This window comes from Rhincodon typus, chromosome 4 (genome assembly GCF_021869965.1).
Source record: "Rhincodon typus isolate 14 chromosome 4, sRhiTyp1.1, whole genome shotgun sequence".
NCBI lineage: Eukaryota > Metazoa > Chordata > Chondrichthyes > Orectolobiformes > Rhincodontidae > Rhincodon > Rhincodon typus.
Window position 1 is genome coordinate 27,606,280 of NC_063335.1, and position 20,593 is coordinate 27,626,872.

General features: G+C 41.7%; 1 protein-coding gene across 1 annotated transcript in view; it reads right to left on the bottom strand.

Moving 5' to 3' along the window:
- The window catches only part of sulf1 (sulfatase 1), a 270,640-nt gene that overhangs the window by 148,389 nt on the left and 101,658 nt on the right, over window positions 1-20,593 (bottom strand). Inside the window, exon 4 of the mRNA XM_048595683.1 lies at window positions 15,516-15,558. The gene's annotated coding sequence lies outside the window, so the exon portion shown is untranslated. The remainder of the gene's footprint in view (window positions 1-15,515; window positions 15,559-20,593) is intronic.

Consider the following 20,593-nt stretch of genomic DNA (forward strand, 5'->3'; position numbering starts at 1 on the left):
TCAGCATAAATTGTGTCCTTAGCATCACCATCAAACCATGAGGCCAACCCTGGTTCAGTAGAGACTATAACAGTTTAAGATGAAAGGGGAAAGATTAAAAAGAACCTGAGGCATATCTTTTTCACGCAGAAGGTCGTACATGTCTTGAATAAACTGCCAGAGGAAGTGGTGGAGACGAGTACAAATGCAACATTTAAAAGGAATCTGGATAACACAGGGGCAGGAATGGTTGTTGGATGTTCCGGGGTATAGATGTTTCAAAAGAAATAAGGAGGGAGATAAAAGAGGTGGGGGAGTGGCATTGCTAATCAGGGATGGTATCACAGCTGCAGAAAGGGACGTCGTGGAGGAGAGTTTCTCCACTGAGTCAGTATGGGTGGAAGTCAGAAACAGGAAAGGAGCAGTCACTTTATTGGGAGTTTTCTATAGACCCCCCAATAGCAACAGAGACACTGAGGAACAGATTGGGAGACAGATTTTGGAAAGGTGCAGAAGTAATAGGATTGTTGTCATGGGCGTCTTCAACTTCCCTAATATAGACTGGAACCTCCTAAGTGTAAATAGTTTGGATGGAGCAGATTTTGTCAGGTGTGTCCAGGAAGGATTTCTGACTCAATATGTAGAAAGGCTGACTAGAGGGGAGGCCATATTGGATTTGGTGCTTGGCAACGAACCAGGTCAGGTGTCAGATCTCTCGGTGGGAGAGCATTTTGGTGATAGTGATCACAACACCCTGACCTTTCCTATAGTCAAGGAGAGGGATAGGACCAGATGGTATGGGAAAGTATTTAATTGGGGGAGAGGGAATTACAATGCTATTAGGCAAGAACTACGGAGCACCAACTGGGATCAGATGTTCTCAGGGAAATACACGATAGAAATGTGGAGGTTGTTTAGGGAGCAGTTGCTACAGGTACTGGGTAAGTTTGTCCCACTGAGGCAAGGAAACGATGGTAAGGTGAAGGAACCTTGGATGACAAGACATGTTGAACACCTAGTCAAAAGGAACAAGGAAGCTTACTTAAGGTTGAAGAAGCAAGGATCGGACAGAGCTCTAGAGGTCTACAAGGTAGCCAGGAGGGAACTAAAGAACGGACTTAGGAGAGCTGGAAGTGGGTATAAGAAAACCTTGGCGGGTAGGATCAAGGAAAACCCCAAGGCTTTCTATACTTATGTGAGGAACAAGAGGATGGCCAGAGTGAGGGTACGGCCAGTCAGGGATAGTGGAGGGAACTTGTGCGTGGAGTCGGAGTAGATAGGGGAGGTCCTTAATGAATACTTTGGTTCAGTATTCACCAGTGAAAGGGACCTTGACGTTTGTGAGGACAGCATAAAACAGGCAGATATGCTCAAACAGGTTGATGTTAGGAAGGAGGATGTGCTAGAAATTTTGAAAAACATGAGGATAGACAAGTCCCCTGGGCCAGACGGGATATACCCAACGTTACTATGGGAAGCAAGGGAAGAGATTGCTGCCCCTTTGGACTCTATCTTATCGCTTACTCCCTACCCCACCCACCTCCCTATTTTCTGCATATAAACTGACGTTTTCCCAGCCACCATCAGTTCTGAGGAAGGGTCACCGGACCCGAAACGTTAACTCTTGTTTTCTCCTCCACAGATGCTGCCAAACACAAAAACATATGCAGAATACTGACAACAACATCAGCAGAGAGGAAGAGTGTTCAGAGACCTGCACAAGCATAAGTGCGCAGTGAGCCTAAATCCTATTAAATCAGCAACACTGCCGAGAAACAGTAGCCAACTCAGGGAACTGTAGAGCGTTCCAATTGTACATAGGACACACTCAAAGATGATACTCAGATAATGAAGATGTGGAAGACCATCTCAGCAATAATCTAATGTTGAATAGCTGTGGTGGTAGAGTCTTGGTTTATATTTAACTTGAGATAGATAGATTCTTAAATAAAACAAAGAACAGTGGATGCTGGAGATCTGAAATATAGACCGAAGAGAGAAGGAATAGGTTGTATCCAGAGTGTAGAATATATTTTGGTATAAATAAAGCAGTTTTGCAAAAACCTACCAGAGTCAGATCAAAGTCACTCTTAGGTAAAGATTAGGCCAAAGTGAGATCTAAGTATTATACAAAAGTCAAACCAAACCAAACACATGCTACTCCTGAAACCTGTATTTTCTTAAAAGCCAGATTACAAAAAAAAATTGTGATACCTGATAGGATTAGCAAGTGAACAATGTCACACTGTCCTCAGTGGTGTACGCACAAGGTCAGTATTTTAATAGATACATCACTGCATTGAAAACACAGATTGCAGTAGCAATCAAAGCATGAATAAGGTCATGCAGGACAGTGTTGGAATCAATGGATGGGCAGTATCTAATTAGAGAATGCAGTGACTGCTGAATGAATTAACATATATGTAGGTCTGCTCCTCTTCCTTATAGCATAATGGTTTCCATTCTGTAATAACTATCAGAGCAATAAACTCACTTTAAGGCTCTTGTGAAGATTTGTAGCTCGGGATGTGGGTGATCTTGTTGACTTGCTCGCCGAGCTGGCTGGTTATAATTCAGATGTTTCGTCACCATGCTAGGTAACATCAAAAGTTATTTATATTTATATTTGTTGAGTTGAGGTGTCTGTTGAGGTGTTTTGAGTCATTTCCGGTGCTCTTTTGCAAGGGTTTGTACATGGGGTCGAATTCCACATGTTTATTGATAGCATTACGGGCGGAGAACCAAGGCTCTAGGAATTTCTGTGCGTATCTATGGTAGCTTGAGCTAGGATGGTCACGTTGTCCCAGGTCGTCTGAACTACAACCAGCCAGATCGGCGAGCAAGTCAACAATCTCAATAAACTCACTATTCAGGTATTATCATCTTGTCAGGCACCTTTTGGTGCCATCTGTCATTATCATAAAAAAAATTCACACACAATATTGAATTATGAATTAGTGCAAGTACAACAACTTGTTCTTCAGCGTCCTTTACTTCCAGCATTTATGTTCTTTGGAATGTTCTGTCTTGAAAATATTTTACATTTGTTTTTCAATTAGGTAGAAGAGGACAGAACACACAACAAAGTCTGGTATTTATGTTATAGTGCCTTGAATTAAACCTGCCATCTAAAAGTTATGGTCAGGAGCCAATACAACCTATCAGCACAATGCTATTGTTTGGCAGGTATTCAGATATTCAGTCAATTAACAGGTAAGTCAATAAACAGAAACCGCCAACCAGGCAGACAAATAGACGATCAGTCAGAGATAGTAGGAACTGCAGATGCTGGAGAATCTGAGACAACAAGGTGCAGGGCTGGATGAACACAGCAGGCCATGCAGCATCATAGGAGCAGAGAGGCTGACATTTCGGGCCTAGACCCTTCATCAGGGGCAGCAATCTAGGCCCGAAACGTCAGCTTCTCTGCTCCTATGATGCTGCTTGGCCTGCTGTAGATGATCAGTCAATCCTGTTCAGACAGACAACTGGATAGTCATGTGATTGGGCATACAAACAGTTAACCAATCAGTAAGAGGACTTTCAACCAGTCTATCAGTTAAACAGAAATCCAGCCAAGCAAACAGGGATTGGCTCAAAATGGAAGATTGAACACATTGCCATCAATGAATCCTGCATTATCAACATCAATTGAGTAATCACAGAAGCTCAGTTGAACCAGTCATATAAATAAAGTGACTACAAAAGCCGTTCAGAGGCTACAGATTCTGTGATGAATAATTCACCTCCTGACTCCACAAATCTGTCTGCTATCTACGAAGTCAGAAGTCACACAACACCAGGTTATAGTCCAACAGGTTTATTTGAAATCACAAGCTTACAAAGTGCAACTCTTTTGTCAGATGAAGTGAGGGGGAGGAGGACACAAACAGATAATTTATAAGAATAGAGATCAAGGGCAGAGAGATTAAAAGATCAGACAAAAGGTGTGAGTGGAGTGTTGAATAATAAGTCTCTGCAGGTAGCCAAGATTGTTAAACAGTGTGAGTAAAGTGTCAACAGCTGACTAAGAAGTGAAGGGATGACCTATTATCCGCTTAAGTGAATTAGAGAGATAATTACAAATCATTAAAAATAAGGTGATGCTGGAGACAAATGGCTGGAATAACGTAATAGGTATAAGTGTTGCATGCTGAAGGTCTAACCAAAGTAATAAGTAATTTAAAACTATACAAACTAATTAAGGAGGAGAGATCATGACAATTTATCTTGATGGTGTCAAAACAGGATAGTATGGAAGATTTTACAGATACAAAACAGTGTGGTGGGGACTCGTTAGCATGACATGAACACAAGATCACAGTTGAGACCATCTTCAATGGGTACGGAACTTGGCTATTGGTTTCTGCTCGGTGATTTTGTGTTGTTATGTACCTCAAAGTTCCACCTTGGAGGACGCTTCCTGAAGATTGACGACTGAATGTCATTGACTGCTGAAATGTTCCCCGACTGGGAGGGAACATTCTTGTTTGGTGATTGTTGTGCGGTGTCCATTCATCCATTGCCATAGTGTCTGCATAGTCTCACCAATATACCATGTCTCAGGACATCCTTGCCAGCTGCGTAAGAGGTGGATAACATTGGCTGCATCACATGAGTATCTGCCATGTAGGTGGTGGGTGGTGTTTCTATGTGTGATGTTAGTGTCCATGTCGATGATTTGACATGTCTTGCGCAGGTTGCCATGGCAGGATTGTGTGGTGTTGTGGTCGATGTTGTCCTGAAGGCTGGGTAGTTTGCTGTGAATGATGGTCTGTTTAAGGTTTGGCGGTTGTTTGAAGGCAAGAAGTGCAGGTGTAGGGATGTCTTGGTGAGATACTCATTGTCATCAATGGCATGTTGAAGGCTGCGAAGAACATGGCGTAGTCTCTCCACTCCGGGGAAGTACTGGGCAACAAAGGATATGCTATGGGGCATATCCTGTGTCTGTCCTCTGAGGAAGTCGTTGTGGTTTCTCGCTGTGGCACATCGGAACTGGTGATCGATGAGTTGAGTATTGTATCCCGTTCTTATGATGTTGTCCTTCAAAATCTTCAAGTGTCCATCACGTTCCTCCTCATCTGAGCAGATCCTGTGTATGTGCAGGGCTTGTCTATAGGGGGAGGCTTCTTTCATGTGTTTAGGGTGGAAGCTAGAGAAGTGCAGCATCATGAAGTTATCTGTGGATTTGCGGTAGAGTGAGGTATTGAGGTGTCCATCCTTGATGGGGATGCGTGTGTCTAAGAATGAGATTGATTCTGAAGTGTAGTCCAAGTTAAGTCTGATGGTGGGATGAAATTTGTTGATATCGCTGTGTAGCTGTTTCAGTGATTCCTCACCATGAGTCCAAAGGAAGAAAATGTTGTCAATGTATCTGGTGTATAGCGTCGGTCGGAGGTCCTGCGCAGCAAAGAAGTCTTGTTCAAACTGTGTGCTCTTCTCTCTCACTTCACCTGATGAAGGGGCTGTGTTCCAAAAGCTTGTGATTTCAAATAAATCTGCTGGACTATAACCCAGTGTTATGTGACTTTTAACTTTGTTGACCCCTGTCCAACACCAGCACACCCACATCATGGCTGCCATCTACAAGGCACAGGTCAGGAATACGATGAAATGCTGTCCACTTGTCTGGATGTATACAGGTTTCAATACCACTTAAAAAGCTCAACCTGATTCAGGATAAAGCTCACACTGGGTTAGCAGCCCACCCACCGCTCCTGCAATTGAAGCACAGTGACCATAGTGTGCATCACCTACAAGATGCACCATGCTTATCCAACAGCATCTTCCAAACCCACGACCGATAGTACTCAGAAGAAAGACAACAGATGCATAGGAACACCAACACCTTCAAGCCAAACAGCATCTTGACTTGGTACTATATTGCCGTTCCTTCGCTGTCACTGGGCCAAAATCCTGAACTTCCTCTCTTAACAGTATTCTTTTTTCTATTCATTTGTGAGATGTGGGCGTCGCTGACTGGCCAGCATTTCTTGCCCATCCCTAAGTGCCCTTGAGAAGGTGGTGGCAAGCTGCCTTCTTGAACAGTCCTCCTGCTATGAGTTGACCCACAATGCTATTAGGGAGGAAATTCCAGAATTTTTACTCAGCAACAGCAAAGGAACGGCTATATACTTCCAAATCAGAATGGAGAGTGGCTTGGAGGGGAACTTGGAGGCGGTGATGTTCCCGTACGTCTGCTGCCCTTGTCCTTCTAGATGGAAGTAGTCATGGGTTTGGAAGGTGCTGTCTGAGGATCTTTGGTGAATTTCTGCAGTGCATCTTGTAGACAGTACACATTGCTGCTACTGAGCGTCCGTGGTGGAGGGAGTGGATGCTTGTGGATGTAGTGCCAATCAAGTGAGCTGCTTTGTCCTGGATGGTGTCAATATTCTTGAGTGTTGTTGGGGCTGCACTCATCCAGGCAAGTGGGGAGTATTCCATCACACTCCTGACTTGTGCCTTGTAGATGGCGGACAGGCTTTGAGGAGACAGGAGGTGAGTTACTCGCTGCAGTATTCTTAGCTTCTGGCCTGATCTTGTAGCCACTGTATTTATGTGGTGAGTCCAGTTGAGTTTGTGGTCAATGATAACAACCAGAATGTTGATAGTGGGGGATCCAGTGATGGTAACAGCATTGAATGTCAAGTGTCTGTTATTGGTGATGGTCATAGCCTGGCATTTGTGTGGCGCGAATGTTACTTGCCACTTGTCAGCCCAAGCCTGGATATTGTCCAGATGTTGTTGCATTTGAACATGGACTGCTTCAGTATCTGAGGAGTCACAAATGGTGCTGAACATTATGCAATCATCGGCGAACATCCCCACTTCTGACCTTATGATAGAGGGAAGGTCATTGATGAAGCAGCGGAAGATGGTTAGGCCTAGTTCACTAACCTAAGGTACTCTTGCAGAGATGTGCTGGAGCTGAGATGATTGACCTCCAACAACCATGGCCAACTCCCTATGTATTAGATATGACTCCAACTACCGGAAAGTTTGCCCACGATACCCATTGATTAATGTTTTGCTAGGGCTCCTTGATGCCACATTCGGTCGAATGCAGCCTTGATATCAAGGGCTGTCACTCTCACTTCATCTTTGGAATTGAGCTCTTTTGTCCATGTTTGAACCAAGGCTGTAATGAGGCCTGGAGCTGAGTGGCCCTGGTGGAACCCAAACTGGGCGTCACTGAGCAGGTTATTGCTGAGCAGGTGCTGCTTGATAGTACTGTTGATGACACCTTCCATCACTTTACCGATGACTGAGAGTAGACTGATGGGGTGGTAATTGGCTGGGTTGGATTTGTCCTGCTTTTTGAGTACAGGACATATTTAGGCAATTTCCCACATTGTCAGGTAGATACTAATGTTGTAACTGTACTGGAACAGCTTGGCTAGGGAAGCAGCAAGTTCTGGAGCACAAGTCTTCAGGACTATTGTCGGAATGTTGTCAGGGCCCACAGCCTTTGCAGTATCCAGTGTTTCCAACCATATCTTGATATCATGTGGAGTGAATCAAATTGGTTGAAGACTGGTATCTGTAATGCTGGGGACCACTGGAGGAGGCCGAGATGGATAATCCACTCAGCACTTCTGGCTGAAGATTGCTGTGAATGCTTCAGCCTTATCTTTTGCACTGATGTGCTGGGCTCTTCCATCATTGAGGATGGGGATATTTATGGAGCCTCCTCCTCCAGGGAGGTGTTTAATTGTCCACCACCATTCACAACTGGATGTGGCAGGACTGCGGAGCTTAGATCTCATCTGTTGGTTGTGGATCGCTTAGCTCTATCTATTGCTTGCTGGTTTCACTGTTTGGCATGCAAGTAGTCCTGTTTGGTGGCTTCACCAGGTTGATGCCTCATCTTCAGGTATGCCTGGTGCTGCTCCTGGCATGCCCTTCTGCACTCTCCATTGAACCAGGGTTGATCCCTGGCTTGATGGTAATGGTTGAGTGGGGGATATGCCGGGCCATGAGGTTACAGATTGTGCTGGTTCACAATTATGCTACTGTTGATGGCCCACAGCATCTCATGGATGCCCAGTGTTGAGTTGCTGGATCTGTTCAAAGTCTGTCCCATTTAGCACGGAGATAGTGCCACACAACACGATGGAGTTTGTTCTCAATGTTAAGGTGGGACTTCGTCTCCACAAGATTGTGCGATAGTCACTCTTACTGATACTGTCGTGGACAGATGCAGCTGCAGCTGGCAGATTGGTAAGGATGAGGTCAAGTATGTTGCTCCCTCTTCTTGGTTCCCTCACCACCTGCCGCAGACCCAGTCTAGCAGCTATGTCCTTTAGGACCTGGCCAGCTCGAACAATAGTACTGCTGCTGGGACCCTTTTGGACATTGAAATCCCCCACCCAGAGTACATTTTGTGTCCTTGCCATCCTCAGTGCTTCCTCTAAGCGTTGCTCAACATTGAGGAGTACTGATTCATCAGCTGAGGGAGGATGGTATGCTGTAATCAGCAGGAGGTTTCCTTGCCCATGTTTAACCTGAAGCCATGAGTCTTCATGGAGTCTGCAGTTAATGTTGAGGACTCCTAGAACAACTCCCTCCCGAGTGTATACGACTGTGCCAACACCTCTGCTAAGTCTGTCCTGCCGGTGGGACAGGACATATCCAGCGACGGTGATGGTGGTGTCTGGGGCATTGTCTGTAGGGTATGATTCTGTGAGTATGACTATGTCAGACTGTTGCTTAACTAATCTGTGAGACAGCTCTCCCAATTTGGGCACTAATCCCAGATATTAGTGAGGAGGACTTTGCAGGGTTGACAGGGCTGTTTCTGCCGTTGTCTTTTCCGGTGCCTAGGTCAATGCCAGGTGATCCGTCCGGTTTCACTTCTTTGACACTTTGTAAAACTGAGTGGCTTACTAGGCCATTTCAGAGGGCATGAGGTCAACCACATTGCTGTGGGTCTGGAGTCACATGCAGGCCAGACCAGGTGAGGGTGGCAGATTTTCTTCTCTGAAGGACATTAGTGAACCAGATGGGTTTTTCCGACAATCAGCAATGATTTTATGGTGATCAGTAGATTCTTAATTCCGGGCTTTTTTTTAATAATTGAATTCAAATTCTACCATCTACCATGCTGGGATTCGAACCCAGGTCCCCAGAACATTAGCTGGGTTTCCTGGAGTAACAGTCTAGTGATAATACCACTCGGCCATTGCCTATCCCAATTGTGGCCACCCCAATCTGCCCATGGGCTACAGAGGTTCAAGATGGCAGCTCACCACCACTTTCTCAAGGGTAATAAAGGGTGGGAATAAATGCTAACTCAGCCAGTGACTCCCCACATCCCTAGAAAGAATAAAGGGAATAAAGTGCTTTAACAGGCTTGGCTATACTCTAGACATAATGTCTGTTTAAAGTTTTGGCTGTCTGTCTTTGATTTAAATGGGCAAATACTGCCAAAGAATTTGCCTAACAAATACAGAAACCAGTCAAAAGGAACAGCTATTTCTTGCAATTCTAAGGTGATATCCCCAACGAGGTCATGTAAGAAGTACGTAACTGTGGACAAAGGTGAATTACACTAAAGTAAACATCTGTTTTCTATTTGTCCTGCGGTCCAGCTTAAACCGAAGTCATCCATGGATATTTGATTTGTTGAGGGAAGGAACAAGATTGCCTGTAATCTTGAGAGGCATAACCTTTAAATCAGTGCCATGCCATTCAGGGATGATATCAGATAGTAAATCTGGAACTCACTTTCCATACAGAAGTTGGAATTAGGTCAATTGAACATGTCAAAACATGACCTGATAGATTTTTGTTAGATGAGGGTATTAAGGAATATGGAACCAAGGTGGGTAAATAGAATTAGATACAGATCAGGCATGATTAAATTGAAAATGTAACAAGCTCCAGGGTTGAATTGCTAGCTCCTATTTTCCTATGTTACATAGTCATGCCATTTTTCAAACCTCTGCTGACATTCAACAAAATAAATTAGTTAGGGTCTGATTGTAACTATGTAAATGACTGAGATTTGAATGAGTTAAAGTTGGCACACATAATGTCAATTTGAATAGTCATTCTGCCTCTTTCTGCCCAATGACATGACAATCCACTGACTGACCTTGTTTGACTGAACATTTGCTTGTCTGCCTGGTTGCCTGTGTTTCTGATTAATGACCTTTCTCCTTAACTCACTGAATATCTGACTACATGCCAGACATTATGATTGTTATAAAGACTCTTCATCATAATTTTTTGTGAAAAATAAACCAGGATCTATTTCAGTCAAATGTTTTCAGAAAAATATTATTGCATCTGTTCAAAAATTACTTCAAGAACCATAAAAGGTTACGATACAGAAAGGTGCCTTTTAGCTTACGTATTTGAATAGCTCTTGACCACAGAAAGGAAAAATTAATCTATTTACTCCCTGCCTAAAGACCCATTATACCCTTACTGATATTATGGCTATTACTTTATTAAAAGTCTCATTTTAACACAAAGAGTACCTTGTTAAGAGGTTTTTCTCTGTCAGGATTTGTTTGGGAGGGAAACAACCAGGAAAGTTTCATCATCGTCATCACAATGAAAGATTGTAGGAGGATATTTCCTCTGTGTGTACAGTTGTAGAATGATTATTTACTAGTTCCTTATTATAAACCAAAGATGACTTATTAGGGATTTTTTACTTACACACTAAGGAAAATATGTTACGATATGTCCATACGTCGCAATAATATCTTGAAGGAGGGTTTATATCAATTCATTTACTTCTAAACAAGTAAAGATTGGTTAGACTGTCCACAAAGAGGGTGCCACCTCGTGACTTGTTATATCACAATGAGGAATGCTGTTATTACAACATGCTTTTATTGCATTGGATGTCACACATTTGTCTTTCTCTTTACCCACTCCTGTTTTGATTCTTGTGATAAATGTTATTTTGAAAAGTTATTGCTGTGAGATCTTTTATCTGATCTATAAACCATTAGGCCAAATCAAAATAACACTGCTGGTTGGGATACAAACTGCATTACCTGAGCATACATATCCAGGATACTGATATCTGTCAATGATAACGTTTATATTATTAAAAACAATTCCTCCATTTTGGTAGGACTGTAGACCCAGATTAGCATTATCTTTAGCAGGGTAAATGCTTGGGGTCAACTTACAGAAACTATTCTCCTGAAATCCAACCTAGACCTAACAGAGCAGAGGCAACAATTGAAACAGTGAGTTCAATGTGGAGAGGAAGGCAGTGGCAGAACTAAGATCAGTTCTCATAAGGACCTAAAATAAGGAGTAAGAATAATTAACAAAAACAGAAATTGCTGGAGAAACTCTGCAGAGAGAAAACAGAATTAATGTTTCAAGTCCAGTGACCCTTCTTCAGTTAATTCTGTTTTCTTTCCACAGATGCTGCTAGACGTGTTGCGTTTCTCCAGCAATTTCTGTTTTCATTGAAGATTTTCAGCATTTGCAGTGCTTTCTTTAATATGAGAATAACTAAATTGGGTTTTAAATCTAAACTTTGTATTCTTAAGTTGTGTTTTTGTTAATTTTGGTACTGAATCAATAAAAAGAAGCATGGTAGGACACCTCTGTACCAGTTGATGCACATCCTGATCCATAAGGGAACACCAGAATGCTTCCTGTATTTGTTTGGAAGTTTGTACTGCCGTAAGTGGTAAGGGATTCTATAGCTGGGAAACAAGCAGGTATTTCTGCAGCCACAGACATGGTGGATGGTATGTTGTCAACCTGGTATTAGAAGCTGGTGAAGCCTGGAGTGGATCTGTATGAAAGCAGAAGCCTGCAGCACCTTAAAAATAGAGACCAGTAATACAGTGGGACGATCAAATGAGAGATTGGGAATGGAGAAAAGCAGCGCTCTGATTTGTGATTGGTCTATGAACACGAACAACACAAAAGGAAAATGAAATCGCAAAGTTGCCATCACAGGTCAACAAATCAGATTGTCCTCATATGGGTCAAGGAGCTATATGTAGTGGTAATATTTAAATTTAATTTTAATTAATCAACTACGAAGAAAAACTAGATCAGTCAATTTGCATAAATTCAAAAGACAATTGGACACAGATTCAAATCCCACCACGGGCCTTCTGAAGAATGGTCCCGACCCGAAATATCAGCTTTCCTGCTCCTCTGATGCTGCCTGGCCTGCGGTGCTCCTCCAGCTCCACACTGGGTTGTCTCTGACTTCAGCATCTGCAGTTCTTACTATGTCTGAAGTCGAGGAGAATTAGGCAGAAAGCCCTCCACTTATTAGAGTCATACTGAGCTCAGAGGAAGATAGTTGTGATTATTGGAAGTCAATTATCTCAGCTCCAAGGTATCTTTACAGGAGTTCCTCAGGTTAGTGTCCGTGGTCTAACCATTTTCAGCTGTTTCATCAAAGACCCTTCATCCCTTACAAGGTGAGGACTTTTGCCAATGATTGCATAAAGTTAAGCACCATTCTCGACTCCTAGATTTTGAAGCAGTTCTTGGCCAAATACAGCACAACCTGGAAAATATCCAGGCTTGGGCTGAAAAGTGGCAAGAGACGTTTGTGCCACATAAGCGCCAAGTGTCTGGGAGGACCAAAAGTCCAAGGAATGCCTCTCCTCCACTAACTGGTATTCAGCACTATATGTGAACAATAGTGATGGTATCTTTGGGGAGTTTCCAGCTGGCTCTGCTGTTTGGTGTGCAAGGAGGAAGATTGGGCAGCAACAGTGATTGGCAATTATAGTTTGTGCAGGCTATAATTTCTGCAGTCTCAGTTGTGAACCCAGAATGGTATGCTGGGTCGCTGAAACCAAGTAGATAGAGGAATGTGTCCTGCAAGAAAATTCTAGTGAGCTAAGAAAGACTCTATCAAGGCGGACGTCAAAGGAAGCAATCTTCTGGTGCTATTCACTAGCAAGAACAGAAATGAAAAGATATAGCAGATGAATGCATGGCAGGCAAGATACTGCAGAAGAGAGGTTTTTGGATTTCTGAAACATCAGGATTGGTTCTGAATTAACTTCATTTTACAAGGCAAATGAGTAGGCCATTCAGCCCCTTCAGTCTGTTCTAATGTTTGACAAGATCGTTGCTGCCTCATGCATAGCGTGTGGTAACTAAGGATGGGAAACTGTAGATGCAGATTGCCCTGTAGGAATGTGGTAGCAACAGAGGTCTACCTCAAAAAAAAGCTGAGAAATGGATTCCAAATATTTCTGGATACTAGGTGTTCAGGAAAGATGGGAAAGGAAAGAAATTAGGAGGATTGATGGCATGGACTAACAATAATATTATGGAGAGGGTTTCCTAGAGGAGCCACGGACAGAATCTATTTGGTTAGATTTAAGAAACAATAGAGCTAACATAAAACTATTAAGTGTATCTCAAAGGTCATCGACTGATGGGAAAGATGTAGAGGAAGAAATTTATATGGAAATTAGAGACAGCTCGTAAAATATAGACCAGTAAAATAGGAGTTAGTTGCCTTAATATCACTGGGGATAGTACTGTAATCGTGTAAACGATGAGAACGGGAGGTGTTTCTGAAAAGATCAGTATGCTTCTGGTTCAACAAGTAAGGCATCATTGCTGGATCTGGTTCTGGCAAACCAGTTGGATCAAATATTTAGTCAGGAAATATTTAAAGAACAGTGGTCACAGTTTTATAAGGTTTAGATTAGCTATGGAAAAAAAAACAAGAATCAATCCACAGTGAAAATAATTAAATGGGGGAAAGCTATTTTTCAATGGCAAGAACAAATCTGGCCCAGATAAATTAAAATGAAAGATTGGCAAAGAAAACTGTAATGGAGCAATGGGTTGTTTTTTAAAGATGGGATACTTTTGGCACAGTTGTTAGACAGACAAATCTACAGCTCCCTGGATGACAAAAGAGGTTGAGAACAAGAAGCAGAGAAAGAGAGTATATGGTAGATCGCAGGTTGGTAAAATAATCAAAAATTAGGCTGAATAAATTTCAGAGGGGGAAGTGAAAATGGACTTGAGAGATGCAAAGTGAAATTGTGGGAAGTAATATTAAAGAGAATCCAGAAGTCTTCCATCAGAATATAAAGAGAAGAAGGGCAGTATTTTGAGGGGTGGGGCAAAAAAGGGACCAAAAGGGGATTTGTATTTCAAGGCAGAGGGCATTGTTGAGGTACTGAATGAGTACTTCCATCTGTCTCTATCAGGGAATTAGATTCTGCCGAAGCCTCATTAAAAGAGGAGGCAATTAAGATATTCGATGAGTTGAAAATGGATAAAATCTAAGTATTAGAAAGGCTGACTGTACCTAAAGTTCAGAAATAATGAGATCTGGATGTAGGGACGCAATGAAAAATCCAAAAATGAGCTAGTAGTATTATGGATAGACTATTAATCCAGAGACCCAGGTCATGTTCTGAGGGCCTGGGTTCAAGTCCTGCCATGGCAGATGGTGGAATTTGAATTCAAAATAAAAACATGACATTAAGAGTCTAATGTTGAGCAGGAAATCATTGTTGAGGGGAAACCCATCTAGTTCTTTCAAATGGCCTTTAAGGAAGGAAATCTGCCATTCTTGCCTGATCTGACCTACATGTGACTCCAGACCCACAGCACTGTGGTTGACTCCCTCTAGGAAAGTAGGGATGGGCAATAAATGCCACCCAGTCTGTGATGCCCATATCCTGTGAAATTGATACTAAGAGAAGTATGGGTGAAGAATCTACCTAGCCTGTACATCCCTGGATACTATGCACAATTTAGCACAGCCCATCCAACCATCCTCAATATCTTTAGATTGCAGGGGGAAACCTCACACAGACACAAGGAGAATATGCAAACACCACACAGATAATCACCCAAGGCTGGAACTGAACCCAAGTCGCTGGCACTGTGAGGCAGCAGTGCTAACCACTGAGCTACCTACACAGCCTGCACTCTGAGGAGAGAAAACTTGCAGGGCTGCAGGAAGGGAGCAGGGGAATAGATCAACCAAGTTGTTCTTGAAGAGAATAGACAAGATGCACCAAATGGCTTTTTGTGCTGTTACCATTCTATGATGCTATGATTTTAACAAGTACCAATGTTAAGCAGTTGTACATATGCACTTTTCAGCTGGGTTGATGTGACTTGAATCTGAGCTGAGCAGGCCAACCACCCTCCCAAACTTCTTGATTCATTCAAGAAAATCAAGCTCAGCCTAAGATCAACAAATTCAGAAGAGACCAAGTATAATACCCAGGAATTTTCAAGTTTACATAAAAACAAAAGCAACTTCTGCTGTACAGTTTATAACCGGTTAAAATAAACATCCTTACAAAAATATAACAGCATTCACATTTTTAAAATAGTAGACTCCATAAAAAACTTTCTTAATCAACATAAGAATGAAATCAAGAACTGAATGAACAATGCAAACTTCATTAGCTGAGATCGAAATAAGCAAGAGTTCTTTTCAAATCTTTGCCAACTCACAGGAAATTAATGATCAAAGTTAGAAGACGTTATTTTAAATCTGCACCTCAACTAACATCATAAGTATTGCAAATAAAAAGGCTACTTACTGCGTTGAGTAGTTCGTGCAGCAAGGTTGGTTGTTAAAAGTCACTGTAAAACACAAAGCCATCACAACAGTTTCAATTTCTGTGCTTAGTACTAGTTGCTGGAATCATGCCACAACATGAACTGAAAGCAGCAGTTAGCATTGGGTTGGCTACAGCAAATAATAGGATAGATACAGGAAGGAGACATTTAATACAATTCTTTCTCCTCGGGCTTCAATAATATGAATACCTCTCATATTCCATAAACCACAAGTGGCTTGCAAGGTCATTAATAACGCTATACTTGACTGACTAGCTGTCATCACAGCACTCCGTACTTTCATTTAGTCTTCATTGTTTTATCAAAGCAGCAGCTTCTTGCACAGGCATGACTGCCCTTTTGAACAATTTCCAACTGGAGCCAGTTAGCATCATGTAAAATGCAGCTATACAACTATTACACGGCTTCCTATTACCTGCTCTTTTCAAGTGCAATCCTATTCCACAGTATCTGCACCCAATTAAGCCAAAGTTTGCTTTCTCAGACATCTGCAAGTGCTTCCTGAATTCAGTGCTGTTTATCTGATCCGCTACAGTGGCATATTTCTTAAGTATCCATTTCCTTCCTGTGTACAGAGATTTCCATGGCACAGTGTGGTGAGATTAGCAAATGAGAAAGTAAACCACGCTGAACTGAGGCAGAACTTTTACAAAATTTGTATCAATATTTTTCTTAAATAACAAATTTGGGCACTTGCTGTAGAGATGAGTAGGATCATTGACGTTAGCACAAACTAAACAATGTTAAAGAGACAATCTGCACTGATCTGACACTGAAGATTCTCATTTAAACTAATTCAAGTTTAGAGGCCACTCTCCCTTTTCTTCTTTACTTTGCCCTACAGCTTATAGCTCCATACCAGCTGACAGTGTTTCTTTATGTTGGAATCAGAAGGCTTATTACTTTGTAATGACAATTGCCATGCGTGGCTTGACACACAGAACCAAATAATTTTTTGAAAATATCATTTTATTTTTCATATTTTATTTCTAATGATCTAATAATTTCAAGAAGAAATCAATTTCTATGCCTGTTCTCCTGCAGTCTTGTGGCAAATATCTGGTACATGCCATAAAATCCATTTAGTCCAGTAGAAAGGCAGTACTGGTATCATCAGCAGGGTTCAAGGAAGTATCAACAATGCACATGTCAAGGTACATACTGATCAATTAATCAATGTTATTACTGGTATACATCATTGGTATCATTAATGGTGGCAGAGAGTTTTTTAGTTGTATCACATTGTAAGATACAAAGCTCGCAATAGGCAGCCTACAATTGCAAGTACAGGGAATCCCAGGGCTGTGAACAGGGTCCGTCAGGAGTCTGTTCGCAAATCGATTTGTACACAAGTCTGAACACACTGCTGGACAATGGAAAGCAGCTGTTCATAACTACAGAACATGTTCATATGTCAGGTGTTTAAAATTACATCCGTGCATTGGATCGCATTCATAAGCATGTCAGTTGGACATTGGTAAATCGTGTTCTGAGGAAGGGTCACCGGGCCCGAAAAGTTAACTCTGATTTTTTCTTCACAGATGCTGCCAGACCTGCTGAGCTTTTCCAGCAACTTCTGTTTTTATTCGTAACTGGGGGACCCCCGTAAGCATAAACAGACCACTAAAGGGGCAGAAGAGGAAAACAATGAAAAGGAAAATGATTCAAATGGGAAACAGAATAAAACAGTAAATCAAAGATCATAGAATCTACACAGAATCGGATGAAAACATCACTGATTAAATTCATGATCCAAAGTTTTCAAAGCTGAAAATAAAACCTTACTGTTTTGGTCAATCTGACACGCATAGAAACTCATTACAATGCTTAAGAGCTTCCAAGTCAATTTACTGAAAGACCCAAGAATGATTGTCAGAGTCTCATTTGTTTGCTACATATGGAATACACACTATCTCTGACCTTTCAAATCCGTGTCGATAAGGGCCATGGTTTTGAATTCCCCCATACGTAACGCTGGAATGTAACCAAACCAAACTGAGTGATTTACCGTCATAAAGAACTTGTGATCTACATCCTACAGTTTTAAAGGAAGTGGTGACAGAGATAGTGGGTGCATTCGTTAGAATATACCAAAATTCACTGGACATGGGAAAGGTTCCAGTGGATTGGAAAATTGCTAATTATTATTAATTGCTAATTATTGCTAATTATTCAAAAAGGGTGGGAAGCAATATGTGGGAAATTACAATCCAGTTTGTTTAACATCTGTTGCTGGCAAAGTGTTAGAATCAACTCTCAAGGAAACAATATCAGGACATTTGGGAAGTCAAAGGCTATCCATCAGAATCAGCATGGTTTTATGAAGGGCAAATCATTTTTGACTAATTTGCTAGAGTTCTTCAGAAATGTAACAAGCAAAGTGGATAATGGGGATCCTGTAGATGTAATATATCTGGACTTGCGGAAGGCAATTGATAAGGTGCTGCACAAAAGGTTAATTCACAAGGTTGGATCATATGGGATTAGGGGTAATTTATTATCTTGGATAGGTGACTGACTGATACACAGAACACAGAGAGTTGGGATAAATGTGTTTTTTTCAGAATGGCAAGAAGTAACTAGTGGGGTGCCATAGGGTTCAATCCTTAGACCCCAGCTATTTACAATCTACGTTAATGACGTAGATATAGGGATAGAAGGCTCTATAGTCAAACTTGTGGATGACGGTAAATTGCAATTAGGAAGTACGAACCTTACAAATAAATATAGATAGGTTAGGAGAGTTGGCCAAAATGTGGCAGATGGAGTTTAATGTGGATCAGTGTGAGGTCATGCATCTTGGTCAGAAAAATGGGAAGGTGACTTATTATCTAAATGGGGAGAGACTTCAGGGTGCAGAGGGATCTGGGTGTCCTTGTTCATGAGTCATAGAAAACTAGCATGCAGGTACAGCAGATAATAAAGAAAGCGAATGGAAAGTTGGCTTTTATAGCTGAAGCAAAAGAATATAAAGGGAAGGAAGTATTGTTGCAACTATACAAGGCATTGATGAGACCGCACCTGGACTATTGTGCACAGTTTTGGTCCCCTTATTTGAGGAAAGATGTAGTGGCATTGGAGGCAGTTCAGAGGAGGTTCACTAGGTCGATCTCAGAGATGAGGGGTTTGTCGTATGAAGAGAGATTGAACAGTTTAGGTCTATACTCTCTGGAATTTAGAAGAATGAGGGGAGATCAAATTAAGGTATTCAAGATGATAAAAGGTATAGGTAAAATAGACATGGAGTGGATGCTTCCTCTTGTGGGGCATTCTAGGATGAGGGTTCATAGTCTTAGCATAAGGGGTAGTAAATTTAAAACAGAGTTGAGGAAAAACTACTTCTCCCAAAGGGTTCTGAATCTGTGGAATTCACTACCCCAAAGTGCAGTGGATGCTAGGACAGTGAGGAAATTTAAGGGGGAATTAGACACATTTTTCATTAGTAATGGGTTGAAGGGTTATGGGGAGAAGGCAGGAAAATGGGGGTGAGGAGCATATTAGCCATGATCGAATGGCGGAGCAGACTTCGATGGGCCAAATGGCCTAATTCTGCCCTATATCTTATGAACTTATAAGTTTCTTGAACTTGCCACCTCAGGATCACTATAACCAATAAGGCGTTGGCTTGTAGGATTATTTTGAATGAATGAGGAAGCATCAGAGTCTCCAGGGACAAGTCCCACTAATCACTTTAGGCCTCATTAATAACCAAATATGACTGGCCAAACATTGACAATATTCTCAAATAACCAGGTCCTGTAAAGTCATGTATCATACTCCCTGTCTGAATATAAACCGAAAGAACTGCGAATGCTGTAAATCAGGAAGAAAAACAGAAGTTGCTGGAAAAGCTCAGCAGGTTTGCGGAAGGGTCATCAGATCCGAAACGTTAACCCTGATTTTTTCTTCACAGATGCTGCCAGATTTGCTGTGCCTTTCCAGCAACTTCTGTTTATACTCCCTATCTGCCCTAACAAGTTGACATGATTTTAATTTTCTATCAGCAGACCTACCAACTTTGAAGGTAATTTTTTGATGCCTCACATGCCCACTTTGTACACAACTATTATTTCAGACATTCAACAAGCAAAGTTTTTAGCTCTCACCCAGAGAAAGTAGCCACTAAGAAGGTTAGTAGCAAATTTCACTGTTAAAATTTACAAGTTCTTTAGAAATGTAGATGCTCATACAAACATATAGGTTATGTTGCCATATTACAGAGGATCATAGGGCTGCTCTCTTGTTAGAGACAGATGACTAGTGATAGTCACCGCACTTCAGGCATGGGACATGGTTGGGAAGGTAGGACGTCATGGTCACATCAGCTGCTGCAGAAATTGAACCGACACTGGCTTCACTCTCCATCCAGCCAAATGAGCTAACCGACCTCCAGATAAACTCGTGTTCGGAGCAGAAGTAGATTATTTGGTCCCTGAAGCCAGCATCATAATTTAATAAAATCATGGCTGATCTGTGTTGTTTGTGTTTAGAATTTCACATTCCCATCTGCCCCAATAACCTTTGATTCTCTTGCCTAACAACAATTTGTCTATATCTGTCTTAAAAATATTCAATGACCGCACCTCCACCACATTTTAATGCCATGAAATCCGAAGTTGGACAACACTCAGAGAAAAAAAGTTCAATTTCTCTCACGTTTGTCCTGAAATGGCAGCCCCTAAATTTAAAACAGTCCTCCTAAGCTCTGGACTAATTCATGAGAGGAAATAACCTTTCTATGTCCACCTTCTCAAGACCAATCAGGATCTTACACACTTCAATCAAGTTGCTCCTCACTCTTCTAAATTCCAGTACTCCATCTAATCTACCCTTATAAAACAACCTGCTCAATCCACGTACCAATCTAGTAAACCTCCCCTGAACTGCTTCCAACGTAGTTACGTCCTTCCTTAAGTAATCAGACCAAAAATGCATACAGTATTCAAGATATAGTCTCACCAACTCCTTGTTTAACTGAATCACTGATGACTGCTGTTTAGATCAACAAATTAAGAGTCATACAGCATGAAAACAGACC